We start from the raw sequence: 18,488 nt of genomic DNA, 5'->3' as shown, positions 1-18,488 counted from the left end.
CCAGAAGAGATAGAGTCAATTGTTAATCACTAAAATGACTTGTTTCTTGATATCTCAAAAATTATTGAAGATACAACGAGGAAATTAATTTTGTCTATCTGGGAAAGAAGGATATGTAGCCTTGTTATCAGTACATATTTATAAGAGCCTAAGCTACATCAGACCACATCATGTCTTTTGACATTATTGAATGAATACATGAAAGTATCTAGTAATAACAATCTACTTATATCTTAACAAAGCACTCGACACTGTTTTGTGATGAAAATCCATGAAAAGGCTGCAAACACATGGATGAAGGAATTGAAGATGACATAGTAATTAGCTAATTGGTTTCTAGAAAAGCTTAGACAAATAGCAGTACTGCTTCTTCTTACCTTTCTTCTCAAGTTTGAAATGGCAACACAAGGATTTTTGGTGCATCCCAACTTCCTAAGTTAAAAGATTTGTCTCAGAGCAGCGACACTCTGAAAGTACATGATGCAAAAAAGATAAGATGTAGTGGGAAAAGAGGTGCTTGGAGGGGGGAAAATTGTGGACATCTCCAAACATGGCAGAGAGAATTCAGAAAAAGACTGTGATCAAGACTCCAATCTCAGTCGATGGTCACTTTGCCATATCCTGCAAGACACCACCAAGTCAGTCTGAGAATAAAGGCTCTGAGTCTGTTCCTTCAGCCTATCATAGTGCTCCTTCGTTTCAATGACTGAGACCACGTGCCTCGCTTTAGTTACTGTAATATGCATTAGAATGTGAGCCCCCTTAGGGCAAAGTTCAACTGCTTTATCCTAGAGCTTAGAAAAGTGTTCAACCTAGAGTTGTTAAAGGAATGGTAAATATGATCAATAAACTCACTGCAAGAATATATCTGTTGGGTTCAAAATAAATACTTCTAATTCAGTAGCTTTTCTCTGCAGAAATAATAGCACTTTCAGGGACTTCCCTCACAGTCCAGTGGTTAAGACTCTGCGTGGCCATTGTAGGACGCGTGGGTTCAATCCCTGGCCAGGGAATAAAGATCCCACATGCTACACAGCATGGCCAAAAAAAAAGAAACAATAGCACTTATAAATGGAAAAATATTCCATTCACAGAAGTGACAAAAACTATAAAGTAGTAACAGTACAAGAGCAGCACAGAAATGAACAGTACAAATATTACTAAAAGACAGAAAACAAAACTGGAACAAATGCAAAGATATAACATATTGCATAGGAAGACAACAATAAAAATGTCAGTTCTCCCAAAAGTAATAATATGAATATCAATGTAATTCTAGTTAATATCTCAAAAGAATTTTTATTTCATTAGGATTATCCTGAATTTCCTATGGAAGACCAAATATCCAGAGTAGCCAAGAAAACTATTTAAAAATCTAATGACAATGGGAGATGTACTGTCATCAGCCACTGTAATAAAATCATTATGGTATTGACTTGAAAATAGATTAAAAATAATAAATCAATGGAATAAAATAGACAATTCATAAATAGATCCCAGTGTATATGTCACAAAGAGATACATTAATTTCATGAGTAATGAACTGATTCATTTAAAAAGCCTGATAATATAATGCTCCATAAGGAGAAAGTGAGAGTGGATGGGCCCTTATGTACACTGTATATAAAAACCATCCCCAGGCGTATACAAGAATTATTTGTGTAAATAAATAAAATGTTAGAAGAAAATGTAAAAGACTGTATATATACTCTGAGTATGGAAGAAAATTTATTAACCAAGTGAGAAAAACTGAAAACTGAAAGAAACAAAAAACTAGGAAGGGAATGAGGAAGAGAGAAAAAGACAGCTTTGACAAAACAGTTTTTTTTCATTAGGGTGAAAGTGTCACAAACCAAATCAATAGATAATACAGATAAACAGTGCTTTGGGGGAAAAGAAGTCACAAGTTGAAAGATCAACAAAGAGTTATCATTTGAAATGTGTAAATATTTCCTCCAAAACAACGTGCAAAAACATGGGAAAGGATATGAAAACAGGCAATTCACAGAAAAGCAAATCTGAGTGACCAGCATACACACTAAAAGATGTCAGATTCATTAGTAGTCAATGCAAAAAAAAAAAAAAAATTAAAAAGTAGCAATGAGGTATTACATCCAGCAAAAATTCAAGTGCAGTAAATGCCTCCTACTGACAAGAATGCAGGGGAAAGCGACTCAAACTATGGGATGAAATGTCAACTTTACAGTCTTTCTGGAAAACCATGTAGCAACATATAATAAAATGTAATAGTATTACCTCCTTTGATAGGGCCATTCTATTGGTAATCTATCACATAAAAATAAAGACACCTGATCTACAACTCTGTTTTCTTCATATGACTGTTGATATGTAGTACTACCAATTTGGGGAATAGTTGAATATATTAAGATAATTTCACATCATGAAATAATTGCATCACTTAAAGCAATGAGTTAGAATGATACTATATACTTAAGAAAGCTCCTTGAAGTTTTAAGTACAAAAAGAAAACACATAATAGTAGGAATAATATAATGCTATTTTAAGGGAATTCCCTGGTAGTCCATTGGTGAAGACTTTGAGCTGAGCTTCTACTTCAGGGCACCCATGTTTGATCTCGGGTCAGGGAACTAAGATCCCACAAGCCAGTAGGCCAAAAATAATAAAAATAATAATGCCATTTTTAATAAGAACTAAAAATGACCTTCTGTTTCTCTACCTGTATGTATAGGAGTGTATTTATATGTAGTTTGTTTATAATTATAATTATAGAACATGGAGTAAACACATTCAGAAGGGTTAGGGAGGGTCTGCCTGATTTGGGGAAGAGCAAAGGAGAGAAGAAAGAAAAAGCAAAAAAAGGAGAAAAAAGATATTATAGCTTCTCCTTCCAGATTATTGTATGATGCCATTTAATCATTTATATTAAATTACATATAGCAGACTGCAAGGAGATCCAACCAGTCCATCCTAAAGGAAATCAGTTGAATGTTCATTGGAAGGACTGATGTTGAAGCTGAACCTCCAATACTTTGGTCACCTGATGCAAAGAGCTGATTCATTTGAAAAGATCCTGATGCTGGGAAAGATTGAGGGCAGGAGCAGAAGGGATGACAGAAGATGAGATGGTTGGATGGCATTGCTGACTCAATGGACATGAATTTGAGTAAACTCTGGGAGCTGGCGATGGACAGGGAGGCCTGGCGTGCTGCAGTCCATGGGGTCTCAAAGAGTCGGACATGACTGGGTGACTGAACTGAACTGAACTGATACATATATATGTATGCATGCATATAAAGAAAAATTTAATTTAAAAAATTAAAAACTAAGAAAAAGAAGGAAGAAATGAGGGGAAGATGGAAGCGGTGGGGGAGGAAAGAGGGATCGATGATCAGCCTTTTCAGACTTGCATCACATCAACTCCTTCACTTATTAGTGACTTAAGACTCAACCTTGACAGCCTTCCACGATATCAGATATTTCAACAATTTCAGTCCAAAATGTGAGGGAATTTTTAGGTTTTGTAATTTTTATTTTTCTTTATCCTTCTCTCCCCACTTCATCCTTTTTTAAAAAGAAGAACAACCCATTGCCAATGCTGAACATCACCTACATGGCTCAGATTCTTACCTGACTTCACGGAGATCTTTTAAACCGATGTGCCTATACAGTGGTTTTTGTTGTCTGTGTGAAATCTCAGATAATCTACTGATGAGGAGATTCTTCTAAAAGCAAAACACCCAGCTCCAAGAAAAGCTTGCTTTTGCAAAACAACAACAAAGGCTTCCTCCACGTCTTCTGAGTTATAAAAGACAAGAGACTGCGTTTTCAACCCAGAAGAAACAATTTCTGAAACGCCTTAATAAATCTCAGTAATTGTTAGAACACCATCAAGTCAAGCAGAAAACAAAGAAGGATATCAATTTCTCAAAAGATCAAGGTCAATAAAATTGGTTCCAGCAACCATTCAACAATTTATAATGAGATCAAACTTGTCACCAAATGTCTTGGGAAAGTAATTATAATGGACACACTTTGAGGCTATGGGTGAGCATAAAGTGTCACCAAGGAATTAAGAATGATGACAGTATTAGGGTTTAGAGAACAATGGATGAGGAATACAAACACGAGGGAAAGAGGCTTTAACACAGACACTGAGTTCGCAAACTAAAATTAACTTGAATTCAAGTTAGTATCATTTAGATAATCTCTGTCCATTAAACTTGTATATTCAACCCTCATCTAATCTTTCATTAAAGTGGCCTCCCTCGTCTTTCCTCAGCTTGGCAACAGTAGAGGACTCGACTAATGCTCACCCCAGCTTCTTTCTTTGAGCCCCCATTCTAATAGAATCACACTTTGTATCATATCTCATCTAAGCATAATTACAAGTTTATGAAACAGGTCTTCATTTCCCCATTTTAAGGTGAGGAGACTGATGCTTGGAGAGATACAGTGAATATTATCAAGGGCAAAGAGCTAGTGAGTGTCACAGCAGGGATTCACAGCCATGGCCAGTTTCAAACTGTGCTTTTTCTGCCCCACTGCCTGTGTCTCTGGTTAAGTCAGTGTCGTCCTGGAGACAGCCACACGTGGAGCGCTCACCAGATCCACAGTCATCTGGCATGGAGTCACTGACTCCATATTACGCGTGCTAGGCCATGGTGGTTGCTAACGTGACATCTGTGGGACGGATCAGAAGACCCAGTGGCTCACCCCCATCAGCTCATCTTCTTTAGACGCTCACCTCGTGAGAGGACACTCGGCCCCCTCTGCAGTCAGCGTGTGGCATGCTAGCCTGTCCCCACCAGCCGCTTAGACTTCTAGGATTCGTGGGCAAGGGACCTAAGGGAGTTAGTCATGACTCAACTCCCCATTACCTTTTCTTAGGACAAGATAAACATTTTCTCCTCCTAAGCTCAGAAAATCTCACGGGAAGAAGAATATTAAACACTAATGGGCAATTAAGTTTACAGAATCTTATCCTAAAGAATATGGTGGATTGGAGCACTCAGACTCTATGAGTTAGAGGTCTCTCAGCCAGATCCTTCTCTCTGCAGCTGAGGAGGCTGGGCTCAAGAGGTGACATTATGCAGATTCTTGTGATGCAGCCCTGCCTGCCTTTTTGACCCCACAGTGGGCCCCTCGGCCACCCTCCATGTTCCTCATAGAGCAGAGCAGCTAAGTCCAATGGACAGATCGCATGTTTTGGCATCTCTGTTTCCTCATTTTAAAAACAGGTCCTTAAACACCTTCTTTTTTTTTAGTTTTTATTTTGTATTGGGGTATAATCCATCAACAATAATGTGATAGTTCCAGATGAACAGCAAGGGGACTCAGCCATACATAGACGAATACCCACGCTCCCTCAAACTCCCCTCCCATCCAGGCTGTCACATGACATGGAGCAGTTCCCTGGGCTATACAGTAGGTCCTTGTTGACTATCACTTTGAATGTAGCAGTTTGTACATGGCCGTCACACTCCCTAACTATCCCTTCCCCCCCAGCAACCAAAAGTTCCTTCTCTAAGTCTGTGCGTCTCTTTCCACTTAAACACATTCTCATTGATATTCAGCAACACTAGGAGTTTTTTAACCAACTGCATAGCTTTAACAGGGCTCCCCCGGAGGCTCAGATGGTAAAGTGTCTGCCTGCACTGCCGGAGACCCGGGTTTGATCCCTGGGTCAGGAAGATGCCCTCGAGAAGGAAATGGCAACCCACTCCAGTACTCTTGTCTGGAAAATTCCATGGATGGAGGAGCCTGGTGGGCTACAGTCCATGGGGCCACAAAGAGTTGGGCACGACTGAGTGACTTCATTTTCTTTCTTTCCATAGAGTTAATAAGAGGATTACTTCATTAGAATTGACCAGTGGGGCTTACATCCCATGTGAAATTCTTATCCTGATGAGTGCTCTGTCGTAAGTTCTCTATAAATTGTTAGTATTATTATCATTTCCTTATCTCGCTTTTACATTTTTGTACACTCCACCCTATCTGGTTGAAATGCCCTTCCCAGCTTATTCCTTCTTTAGGACTCAAAAATATCACCTCCTATGCAAAGCCCTTCTTTTTATTCCAGAACAGTTCCTGACTTCCGTTTCCTCCTCTGGCTCTCTTTGTACATGTAGCAATTATAAAAATATTCAATATTAATAATACTTTGCCCCGTATCTGTCTTCCCACATCACCACTAGACACTGAGTTTCATGAAGGCAAACAGAGGGTGGTGTCTTAGTCATAGTAGAAGCCCTCAGATTTAGCACAACAGCAAGGACAAAATTGATGCTCCATACACAGATGCTGAAAAGGTGAGCTGCCTGCCTGAGCTTTTTTTTTTTGCCACTAGGCATGTGGGATCTTGGCTACTCAACCAGGGATTGAACCCTCACTCTCCATTGGAAGCTCAAAGTCCTAACGTGTGGGCCACCAAGAAAGTCCCTTGCCTGAGATTTTAGAGTCTATTGGTCATAGAACCAGAAATCTGAGGTCCCCTGTTTCTTCTCCTGGTGTTTCTCTCTCCATTCACACTGCTTCTCTGAATCCCTGGGGATAGGGGCCACAAGACAGTAAAGAGCAGCCAGAGCTTCTCAGGAGACCTAGGTCGGTCTGGGTTCAATCAGGAGACCAAGTCTACACAGTGACTTGACAGGGGGCGTTCAATGTGAAGAATTACTATACTGCGTCTTAAGGGTAATTTTAATACGTAAGAAAACTTTATAAGAGTAAGTCCCCAAGGAAAACCAAGCATAAGAGAAGGTCCCCTCCCCAGGGCTGGGGTGCAGATCTCAGTAGAGAAGGGATAGTTTCAGCCCACTACTTGGCAGATAAATTTGCCAGTCCACAGTCACAGGGCAAAGAGGAAGCGATCTCTGTGACACAAGCGAGCTGCGGCTGATGGGCCAGCCCACAACGTGCTGAGGGATGGGGACACTTGCGTGTCTGGGGGGCCTAGTGTTTATACTGAGAGAGCTACAGGAGACGAAGCTGGGATGGAGGGAGCAGGCAAGAGGGATGGGGAGGGGGTAGGGTGCCAGTGGGGCAGAGGCCCACAGGGCAGTGTCTTGATCACCAGCTCAGGCCAGGACTGCAAATCATCAAAGGACCATGCGTTCTGGACTCACGCTGGGGCAGAGTACCACAGAAGTGTTCACACCCACACTGCTGACAGACGGTGCAGGCACCAGAACCAGCACAAACGCCCCTTCCTTCGGCGGCGTCCTTCCAGTACCCTCTACGAGAAAGCTTAATATCGTGCTCACTATAAAGGAAAAATGTTTAACGTTATCCTGTCCATTATGACATAGTAGATGTTGAAAGATGAATTGGGAGTTGACGGGCAATAAATTGACAACTGGCATAAAGCCTAAATGGAAATTTCAGAGTGTAATAACCGTCTATGTTAATTTTTTCAAGTCTGTGAAACTGCCAATCAAAAGTGAACAACAGGGGCTTCCCTAGTGGTCCCGGGGTTAAGAATCAGCCTAGCAATGCAAGGGACACTGGTTCAGTCCCTGGTCCGGGAAGATCTCACAGGCCACAGAGCAATAATCTCCTTGAGTCCCTTCCAGACTGTCCCCACCCCGAAGCCAAATCCTAAGTCATAAGTTTTTGTGATAGATTGAATGAGAAATGAAATATTTCCTGCCGTATGCGTAAACAGGAATGTCACAGTTGTTGGCAGTTGCTGCCACCACGGATGGTGAGCTGGTGAGCCCTGAGGGCACTTAGGAAGAATACCAGCCATCAGACTGTGGTCACTCCCTAAGGTGAGCCCCAAGGGAGCTCAGAATGTGAAAAAAAACCACAGGATACTGGCCCAGAACAGCTGAGATGCATATGAAAGGAATGATTTCAGAGAGCCCTGACTCCTGCATCTTCCCATACATAGAAAAACACTAGAAATTCCATGACTTGGGATATCTGGTTTTGTTTAATTAACAATAATCTTCTGATGCTTAGACTACCTGACCTTTGTTACAAATTTTCTATATAACCCGGCTCCTCCCCTTGCCTCCTAGGAGCAGTTCTCTCAGGGCTACTTGAGATGCTGTATCTTGGGCTTAAGTCCTAAAAACCTACATTGGATAAAACATAACTCTCAACTTTTAGGTTGTGAATATTTTTTTAAGTCGACAGTAATCAGGAGGGGAGGGTTTCCCAGATGGCACAGTGGTAAAGAATCTGCCTGCCAATGCAGGAGACCCAAGAGACATGGGTTCAATACCTGGGTCAGGAAGATCCACCAGAGTAGGGCAACTCACACCAGTATTCTTGCCTCGGAAATCCCAAGGACAGAGAGAAGCCTGGTGGGCTACACAGTCCACGGGGTTGCAAAAGAGTCGGACACAACTGAGTGACTGAGCATGCACGCGATCAGAAGGGGAAAAAGACTGAAATTATTTGGAGGTTTCCCATGGATATCTGGATGGATTGGACTTTCTCTCCATGTAGTGTCATGTGGTCTCTCCAGCAGGGTGGCCAGATTTTTTTTATGGCAACTCAGGGCTTAAAGAAATGTGAAACTTGAATGTTCCCAACCTTAATGCTTGGATCCACATAGGCAAGTGTCACTTGCACTGCCTTCTGCTGATTAAGCCAATGCAGGAGATGCAGATTCGATCCCTGGGTCAGGAAGATCCCCTGGAGGAGGGAATGGCAACCCACTCCAGTATTCATGCCTGGAGAATTCCATGGACAGAGGAGCCTGACCAGCTACAGTCCATGGGGTCCCAAGAGTCAGACACGACTTAGTGACTAAATGACCACCACCAACTCCTAATGAGGGGCATGATGAAGGAACTATGCTCATTTTTTTTCTCCCCAAATAGGCTTATTGAAGAGGTGCTTTCGGAATTACCTCCTCCCAAATATGTGACCTGGCATCTTGACCTGATTGGCAAAAGTTTCAGCCACGGTGCTCTGGGAAAATCATCTGACCTCTTTGTTGAGCTGCCAGATTTTGCTAGAACAATGCATTTCATTAAGAATAGATTTTGCTACTGCTATTTTATGCAGAGACATTTTTACCGACTCATTTCCTGGAATAACAATCTTAGCTATTAAGAAAAAAGAGACCTTAATTTGTTCTTGGTATGGGGAATGGGGAGGTAAGTTTAAAACAGATTAAAAACAGAAGATAAAACAACACATCTCTTGTTGCTGATAAAAAACAAAGTGTCAAAAGAAACATAGCTCAAACCAAGCACACTTCTAGCTCCTCGCTGAAAGGAACTAAAGGAGACAGCTGCACTGAATTTTTATCAGATCTATTTCTGACATGTATTTCACTCACCTGCATGCATCCCTCATCACATTCATGCAGTACCAGTTTCCAGAAACATCTCTTAACCAAGTGAACTCTGCCAGTAGCATTTACATCTTTATGGAAAAATTGAGTTGATCCGTGGTTCTTGCATTCCAAATGCTACCCAAGAAGCACGAGATAGTATTTGATTATACCTCATTAAACAAAATGACATAAAAGCAGATGTTTGGGGAAGTCATCATACTTGGGCAAAACTCATAGATTCATTCATTCATTCAAAAATTTTCATTGACAAGGTGCTGCCATAGGACAAATGTGACTTACCATTTCAAAATCAAGTATCATAAAAAGCAGTAAGGAGAAGTGGCTTTAAAGAGAGGTCAGGCATAAGAGGGGGTGACACTGTTAAAAGCTGTGGGACTACCCACAATCTCAGTGTTGCAACATCAGCTGAAATTGCTCTTTGCTCCATGCTGGCCAGACAAAACCCACACCATCAGCAGTAAAAACCACCAAGAAGCCAAATTTTCAGTCTGAATTTCTTATAATAATTTTGCTTTTCCTAATACAGTGCCTGGATGTCACCACTGGATTCGCCTTGGAGGAAGGCCACTAAGGGACCACTGGACTTACGGCAGCAAGCTTTGGTATTAAGCCACACTCAAGACTCTTCATCCACACAGCTAGCTGGGAGCACAGCTTGAAGTGAATGGGACATAGCACAGGTACAATTCGATACAGAAGTCTAAAGAATGACACCATGCCAGCAGAAGATCCTGTATAAAAACCATTACTACATTTATCCCACGAGGCATCAAGGCTCTGAGAATGGACAAAATAGTTTCCATTCTCTAAAAAAATACCTGTGACTTCTTATTGACCACAGATATCTGCCTGTCATTGGATGAATCTTGGCAGATATTCACTCTGTCCCTCACAACAATCTTGCAAAATGGCATCAGGGTCCCCACTTTCATGGTGAAGAAATTCAGGCTAAAGGGGGTTAAATATCTTGCCCAATATCACATGGCAGGTAAAGTCCGGGTCTTGATTTTACCCAGTCCTAAGATCAAAGCCCTTTCTGCTTCATACTACAAAAGCTGCCTCAAGCAGAAAGGAGGATTTCAGTTCAGTGACCACAAAGAAACACCATCCAACTCAGACCCGGAGGTGCCTGAAAGGCTTCAGGAGACACTGAGGCTGTGATTCACTCTTGGAAGATCAGTAGATTCATTCATTTGAATTATTTTGTCAATTATAACTAGAAGCTTTCAGTAGGCAGTTCAAAGCAAAGATAATACTCAGCCATTAAAAAAAAAAGAACAAAATAATGCCATTTGCAGCAACATGGATGGACCCAGAGACTGTCATACTGAGTGAAGCAAGTCAAAGAAAGACAAATATCATATGATATCACTTGTATGTGGAATCTAAAATATGACACAAATGAACTTATTTACAAAACAGGAATAGAGTCACAAATGGAGAAAAGAAACTATGGTTACAGAGCGGGGAGTGGGGGTAAATTGGGAGATTATGACTGACGTACACACACTACTATATTCTCTGCTGGCTCAGTGGTAAAGAATCTGCCTGCAATGCAGGACACCCAGGTTTGATCCCTGGGTTGGGAATATCCCCTGGAGAAGGGCAAGGGCATGTCAGCCCACTTCAGTATTCTTGCCTTGGGAAATCCCATGGACAAGAGAAGCCTGGCAGGCTATCGTCCATGGGGTCGCAAAACGTCGAACACAACTGAAATGACTGAGCCCACATGCACGTATAGCACATGGACCTCTACTCAGTACTCTGTAATGACCTTGGGAAAAGACTCTCAAGAAGAGTGGATATAACTACAGCTGATTCACTTTGCTGTACATCTGAAACTAACACATTGTAAAGCAACTCGACTCCAATAATAATAATTAAAAAATAAAGACACAACAAAATTGCATTTTAGAAAGACAAAGAAAGATATAAAACAAAAAGCAAAACCTCTCCTCTTTCCTCCCCCTCAGCCAGCAAGGCTAACACCATACTTCAGAAGTAGTCATTGTTATGAATGTCTTATGTATACTTCCAAAATCTTTAGCTATAAAACCCTTTTAAAAATTGCTTAAATTATGTATTAAAATTATATGTGGATCTTTTATTTCAATCGTGTGTTAAATTTTAAAACTCCTGGTACAGATCGTATATGCCATGAAGGTTTGTTTTTTTTTTTTTTTTTTTTTTAAGAAAATATATCACCATCTTCTTGCATTAGCATCTACAGCTACCTACTGTTTCATTGTAAGGAATTCCACCATTTAGTTTTTAGACCAACAGGTTTGTTTCCATTCTTTAATTTGCTATTACAAACAATACTGCAAGGAGTATGCCCCCCCACCATGCACACACACACCTTTATTTTGGTGCACTTATGTACAAAAAGAACTTCCTAGGAGAGGAATTCAGAGTGGTGTTGAAAAAATGAAGACAACGGCTGAAGTGAAGAGAGTAAGCTTGGACTGGGGAGAATTCTGAAGCTGAAGGTCCAGTTAGGGGGCACAGGGCCAGCAGGGACCAGAGCCATGGAGACCAGAAATAGATCACACACATGGGTGTGACCTAAAGTAAGGCCTGAAACAAACTTTTTTCACCTCCCTCCCCAAACTGTCACCCACCCACACACAGCACACACCACCCACACATGCACACAGCACATATCATCCAGGGCAACCTTCCCTCCTCATCATGAGGGTTTTTCACAAAATGCTGTGAATTTCAACACTTTCAGATCTCATTTTCCACCATACATAATTGAAGCAGGGTGGAGAGATAGTACTCACATTAATACAGGCAATCACCGTGAGACTTTGAGACCCCCAAATCAGTCTCCACGAAGCCAGACAGAAACACAAGTTGGGACAATGGCTGGTAGAACAGCTAATCCTATTGACCCAGATTTAGACTAATGGAGGAGCTTCATTTCCAAAATCACTGCCATAAAATTATGACTTTTCTTATACCAACTACCTTTATAAAGGTTTGGGGAATGATAAAGGGACGGAAAGAGGACCAGATAGAAAAAAGAAAAACAAACTCATTTTTTTTAATCCTCCACAGTGTATACATTATCTTCCAATATAATAAAGCTTTCCCGGCCTCTTGATGAGTGAGAAAACAGAGAAAGTCTAAGTCGAAATATGATAAAGAAAAACCTCAGCCAGGGCAATGGAAAATGTAATCAAACCTCAACAGCTCCCTCTGCTGTTGTTTTATGTAATTTAATTTTTCTGTTTGTTTTATTCAATTACAAATCACCTGAAGCTGGGTAGTATAGAAGTCAGTTGATAAAATCCTTATTACTTTATCTAAAACTGGAAGCATCACCCTGGATCATGTCTCCTGCACTGGCAGTTCTTTTTCCACTAGCACCACCTGGGAAGCCCACTCCTGTATCATGAATAAGGATGATCTGACGGTGGGGCATTTTTCTATACAGCAGAGGCATTAGGGTAACTTAAAGAAGTGGGGTAACTTAAAGAAGTGGCTGGGCTTCCCTCGTGGCTCAGCGGTAAGGAACCCAGCTGTCAAAGTAGGAGACACAGGTTGGATCCGTGGGTCGAGAAGATTCCCTGGAGTAGGAAATGGCAACCCACTCCAGTATTCTTGCCTGGAAAATCCCCCTAGAGAGAAGAGCCTGGTGGGCTATAGTCCATGGAGTCAGACACGACTTAGCTACTAAACAACAACAACAAATGAAATGACTACATTTCTGAAGTGAAAAGTGATACATATGCTTCAATAAACCTCAATCTCTAAAAATTAGGCACATTTTTTAAAAGACAACTCTGAATGATTCACTTGTCTAGGCCACACTGGTCCTGTGAGAGCTGAAAAACCCACGGCTTTGAAAAGGATGTGGAAGACGTAAGGTTGGAATGCAGAGAAAGGAACAAACACCAGGACAATTAGGAAAAGAACAGGTTCTTCCACTTGAGGCGCCAGGACCGCAGGCACAGGATGGGGGTGGAGCCAGTACTGACACGTCCTGGAGGCTGCAGGCAGGATGCCCCTCGGCGGGCATCCTCACCGGACACTCCCAACAAGTCTGAGCGGGGATATTTCTCACTTTACGAACAAGAAGACACTTAATTGTTTGGTCCATCAACAACTAAAGAGAAAGCTTGGGCACAGATTGAGAAGCCTTTGGCTTTGAAGTGGGAGCTAGAAAATCTGGGCTTTGAAGTCCTCATTCTGTCACTCACGGGGACCCTGGGAAAGTCATAGCCTCGCAGCCTGTTTCTTCCCCTGGAAATTGAAAGATGTGATTCAAAGGCCTCACAGGTCTTTTTCAGCACTCGAAACCATTGCAGACCCATCACACTCTATTCCCCCCCTTTATCTGGCCCAGAGATGGTTCAGTTTACATGACAATCAAAGACAATTTGGGGAAAAAAGAAAAAAGAGAGGAAGGTAGGAAGGAAGAAAGGAAAGAAGAAGGTGGAAAGAGGGAAAAAGAGTGGGAGTGAGGTAGGAGATAGATGGGCTCCAGGTTAGACATTTAAAACTGGCCTCCTGTTTGTATTTCATGGGGCACGAAGAAGTGGCCTTCAGATTAGATACTTAATACTGCTAGCATTTCTTGAGACAAGAGATAGGTGGGCTCCACTTAAGGCATTTACAAGCAGCCTCCTGTTTGCCCTCTGAGATGGAAATAACAACAGAAACAGGGTAAGTAGCCAGTGTTTGTCTCTTGTAAACACCTTAAGATAACAGTCATGACAATAATCAAGGTAATGGTCATGGCAAGGACAAACAGGGGCAAAACCCTGTTCAAGTAAAGGATTAAAGGAGCTCCATTTCCCCCCTTTTGGGGACATGAGACACTACACATGCGCAGAAAGGCTCCTAGGGGTCACAAGTCAGGGGATAATACCAGCCACAATGAGTCTTGCTCCTCCCAGAAGCCTTCACTTCAAGATCCATCTTGGCTCAGGGGTGTGTGGGCACCCAGGGGAGGGTCCCAGGATAGGTCAGATGTGGAAAAAGGAACCAGAAAATTGGTTAAAGATAAACAAAGACCCAGAAGAACTGCCCTACATAAATGACTTAATTGCCTCTTTATTGCGCTCCTCCTCAGTGGGGGGACAGTCACACCCTTTCTCTGCGGGTGTTCATCTCTTCCTTGCTTCTGTCCTAACTAAACAAACCATTTCTGTATGTGCTCTCCCACTTGTTGTTGTGTTATGTCTCTGATAATAAACTCTGTACCTGCATTTATAGTTTCTGCCCCCGGGATCTTTCACTGGGGGCAAAGATCCAGGGAAAAAGAAATTCTAGCCTCTAGCCTTGCTGGTCTGGTGGCTAGGATTCCTGGTTTTCACTCAAGTTACCCAGGTTCAATTCCTAGTCAGGGAATTATGATCTTGCTTCATGCCATCGCTCACTGCTGCCTCACTGAGATCAGGAGGAAAGGAGGGAGGAAAAGTGGGAGGGAAGCTGGCAGATTTCAAAAGAGCAGCCAGATAGAATACTTGCAGTGAAATGGAGATATTGTCAGGTGGCGAAACGTGCCCCTTGGTGAGAAAAATTAAAGTCACATGGCTTTTTTTCAAACAATAATGAACAGCAGCAACTTCTTCCTGCTCTACCCACCGCCAGTTCACAGACTGACGTCTGGATCTCAATCAGCAAAGGCCACCATCGCAGTGTCAATAGCAAAGGCTCCATTCACCCCAACCCTGGAGCGGCTGGGAGGTGCCAATGACTCATTCAACTGGGAGCTTCAGAGCAGTTTACATGCCAGAGAAGTCCCTTCCCTCCTAATCTCACAGTTTACAAAGACAAGAACAAACACAAACAGTTCTGGATGAGTTCTATGAAGAAAGTAGAGGGTAAGAGAATGGAGTGGTAGGGTAACTGTTTCAGCTATGGCGACTAGGGACATTCAGTCTCTCTCTCCCTTATATGTATATCCTGGGTTCGCAATACATGAACCGTGAACTTGCAGATGTTCAAGCTGGTTTTAGAAAATGCAGAGGAACCAGAGATCAAATTGCCAACATCCACTAGATCATCGAAAAAGCAAGAGAGTTCCAGAAGGACGTCTATTTCTGCTTTATTGACTATGCCAAAGCCTTTGACTGTGTGGATCACAACAAACTGGAAAATTCTGAAAGAGATGGGCATACCAGACCACCTGACCTGACTCTTGAGAAACCTGTATGCAGGTCAGGAAGCGACAGTTAGAACTGGACATGGACCAACAGACTGGTTCCAAACAGGAAAAGGAGTACATCAAGGCTGTATATTGTCACCCTGCTTATTTACCTTATGTGCAGAGTACATCATGAGAAATGCTAGGCTGGAAGAAGCACAAGCTGGAATCAAGATTGCTGGAAGAAATATCAATAACCTCAGATATGCAGATGCCACCACCCTTATGGGTGAAGAGGAACTAAAAAGCCTCTTGATGAAAGTGAAAGAGGAGAGTGGAAAAGTAGGTTTAAAACTCAACATTCAGAAAACTAAGATCACGGCATCTGGTCCCATCACCTCATGGGAAATAGATGGGGAAATAGTGGAAGCAGTGGCTGACTTTATTTTTCTGGGCTCCAAAATCACTGCAGATGGTGATTTCAGCCATGAAATTAAAAGACGCTTCCTCCTTGGAAGGAAAGTTATGACCAACCTAGATAGCATATTAAAAAGCAGAGACAAAAAAAAAAAAAAAAGCAGAGACATTACTTTGCCAACAAAGGTCCATCTGGTCAAGGTTATGGTTTTTCCAGTGGTCACGTATGCATGTGAGAGTTGGACTGTGAAGAAAGCTGAGTGCCGAAGAATTGATGCTTTTGAACTGTGCTGTTGGAGAAGACTCTTGAGAGTCCTTTGGACTGCAAGGCGATCCAACCAGTCCATCCTAAAGGAGATTGGTCCTGGGTGTTCATTGGAAGGACTGATGCTGAAGCTGAAACTCCAATACTTTAGCCACCTCATGTGAAGAGCTGACTCATTGGAAAAGACCCTGATGCTGGGTAAGATTGAGGGCAGGAGAAGGGGAAGACAGAGGATGAGATGGTTGGATGGCATCATCGACTCGATGGACATGGGTTTGGATAAACTCCGGGAGTAGGCAATGGACAGGGAGGCCTGGCATGCTGCGGTTCATGGGGTCGCAAGGAGTCGGACACGACTGAGTGACTGAACTGACTGACTGACCTTTACTTGGAGCTTTGTAAGCTAAATGGTGGTGTGGAAAGAAGAGCAGAGGAAAAAGGAAGTGAGAGGGTGCTAAATGGGGTTACGAGAGGCAAGCAAGACCAAGGATGAAAGCAAGCATCCCCCAGCAGATATCCCCCAAAACAAATCCCTGACAAATACAAGCACAAGTCAAAACTAATTTGAGGGACTTCCCTGGTGGTCCAGTGGCTAAGACTCCATGCTCCCAATGCAGGGGGACCAGGTTTGATCCCTGGTCAGGGAACTAGATACCACATGTCACAGCTAAAGATCTGAGTGTGGCAACTAAGACCCGGCGCAGCCAAATAATAAATATTAAAAAAAAAAAACAAAACTAATTTGAGCATCAAATCATTTACGTTCTTATTTCTATAGGCAATAAAGCAGCAGATAAGGTGAGGAAATGATACAAAGTTAAAGGAAAAAAGTTCAGGGGTAATTAAAATCTCTGAACAATAGGTCCCTTGTAATGAAGATGTTAGCTGAGAAGCCTGTTGGACTTTATGTTGGCAGATCAAGAAAGACAAAGACTGGTGTGTGTCTCTAGAAAGGTGGGGGGTTGTGTGCCCGTGAATGGTGGAGTTGTCCAACAGGACCTGACAGATCTAAGGACAGCTATTCACACAAAAGACCACGAACACCACACAGTCCATCAAGTGTCCCCAAAACACTGGTTCCCGGGGGGCATCCACAGTGCCAAGTTTATACTCATAATCATACCAGGACTCTTCACTCTTATTTTCTCGTGAGTGTACAGTCCAGTTTCCCAGAGAATTACATGACAAGAGACATGGCAACAGCTTGAACACAAGAACGATGAAAATCCAGCTGCTACTAAATGAAACAGTAAGCCCTTCAGAATTCTTCCATTTTAGTTTCCAGTATGGTAACTATTGATAAAACCCATAGGAACAAAAGCTTTTGGGGTTCCTCAATCATTTCAGGGTAACAGAAAAGTTTGAGAACTGTGGTTCAACCTGTTAGTAAATTTGAGGTTATTAATATTATATAGTATTGTACTATAAATATGATGTAAATGTTACAATAGGATAGTGATTGGTGATCATTTTATTATTAATTAGGGGAGTTGCATTAAGACTAGGTACTAGGACAGTAGATCCAAGACTCAAAACCATCCTTGAACCACTTCCAAGGCAGTAATTTGTCTAGCATTGGGCCTGTGTGACACTCCTGAATGATGTAAAAGCAGATCTACAATGACAGAAGATAGGAGGCTTTCCTTGAAAGGGATGGATGTTTCTACACCAAAGGATACACAAGAACTGAAGGGGAAAAAGAGGCTGTGTCTATGAGAATGAAACTCACATTAATGTCTTTTTTTACATTTGAACTTTTTTCAGAAAGCTGTTCAATATTTCTCCACACATACTCACATACATATATATGCTATTGATATTCATTCCTTTGGTTTTTCATTTGACCTTTGAACTACTGCCTGGAAACCTGAAGAAATTTGAAAACTTCAGTTTTCCATTTCACATTTCATTTAACACGTGACTTTTCAACCATTGCCTGGAAAGCTAAAGAAATTTGAGAAAAAAAAAAAAGAACCAAAACAAAGAATCAAGCCAAGGCTACATACAACTATACAACTCCAAGATAGGTATTGAATATCTAACCTCTTTCTCAGGCCTTCCCACCCCCAACCTTACTAAAGGAGTAACGGGGGGCAGGGCGGGGGGGGGGGGGGGGGACCATCAATTTACATAAATTCTGAGAAAGGAAACATGTGCCTTTCCAAAAGAGGAATGGTTTGACTTAAGACTTGACATGGTTTCAGTTGGCTTTAAATTTAGATACAAGAAATTGTTAGTGGGTACATTTCTTCTCTCCAACATTACACAGAAAACATTGCTCATAGTTTAGATATTTGAAATAAATATGTAAGTGCTGGCACATTATATTTTCCAAGGGATATGAATACTTGTCTTTATTACATTTATTTGCAAAGATGTCCTACGAGCTTATCATTACATATGGACACAGGCAG

This window comes from Dama dama, chromosome 21 (genome assembly GCF_033118175.1).
Source record: "Dama dama isolate Ldn47 chromosome 21, ASM3311817v1, whole genome shotgun sequence".
Classification (NCBI taxonomy): Eukaryota; Metazoa; Chordata; class Mammalia; order Artiodactyla; family Cervidae; genus Dama; species Dama dama.
Note: the sequence above shows the minus strand (reverse complement) of the source record.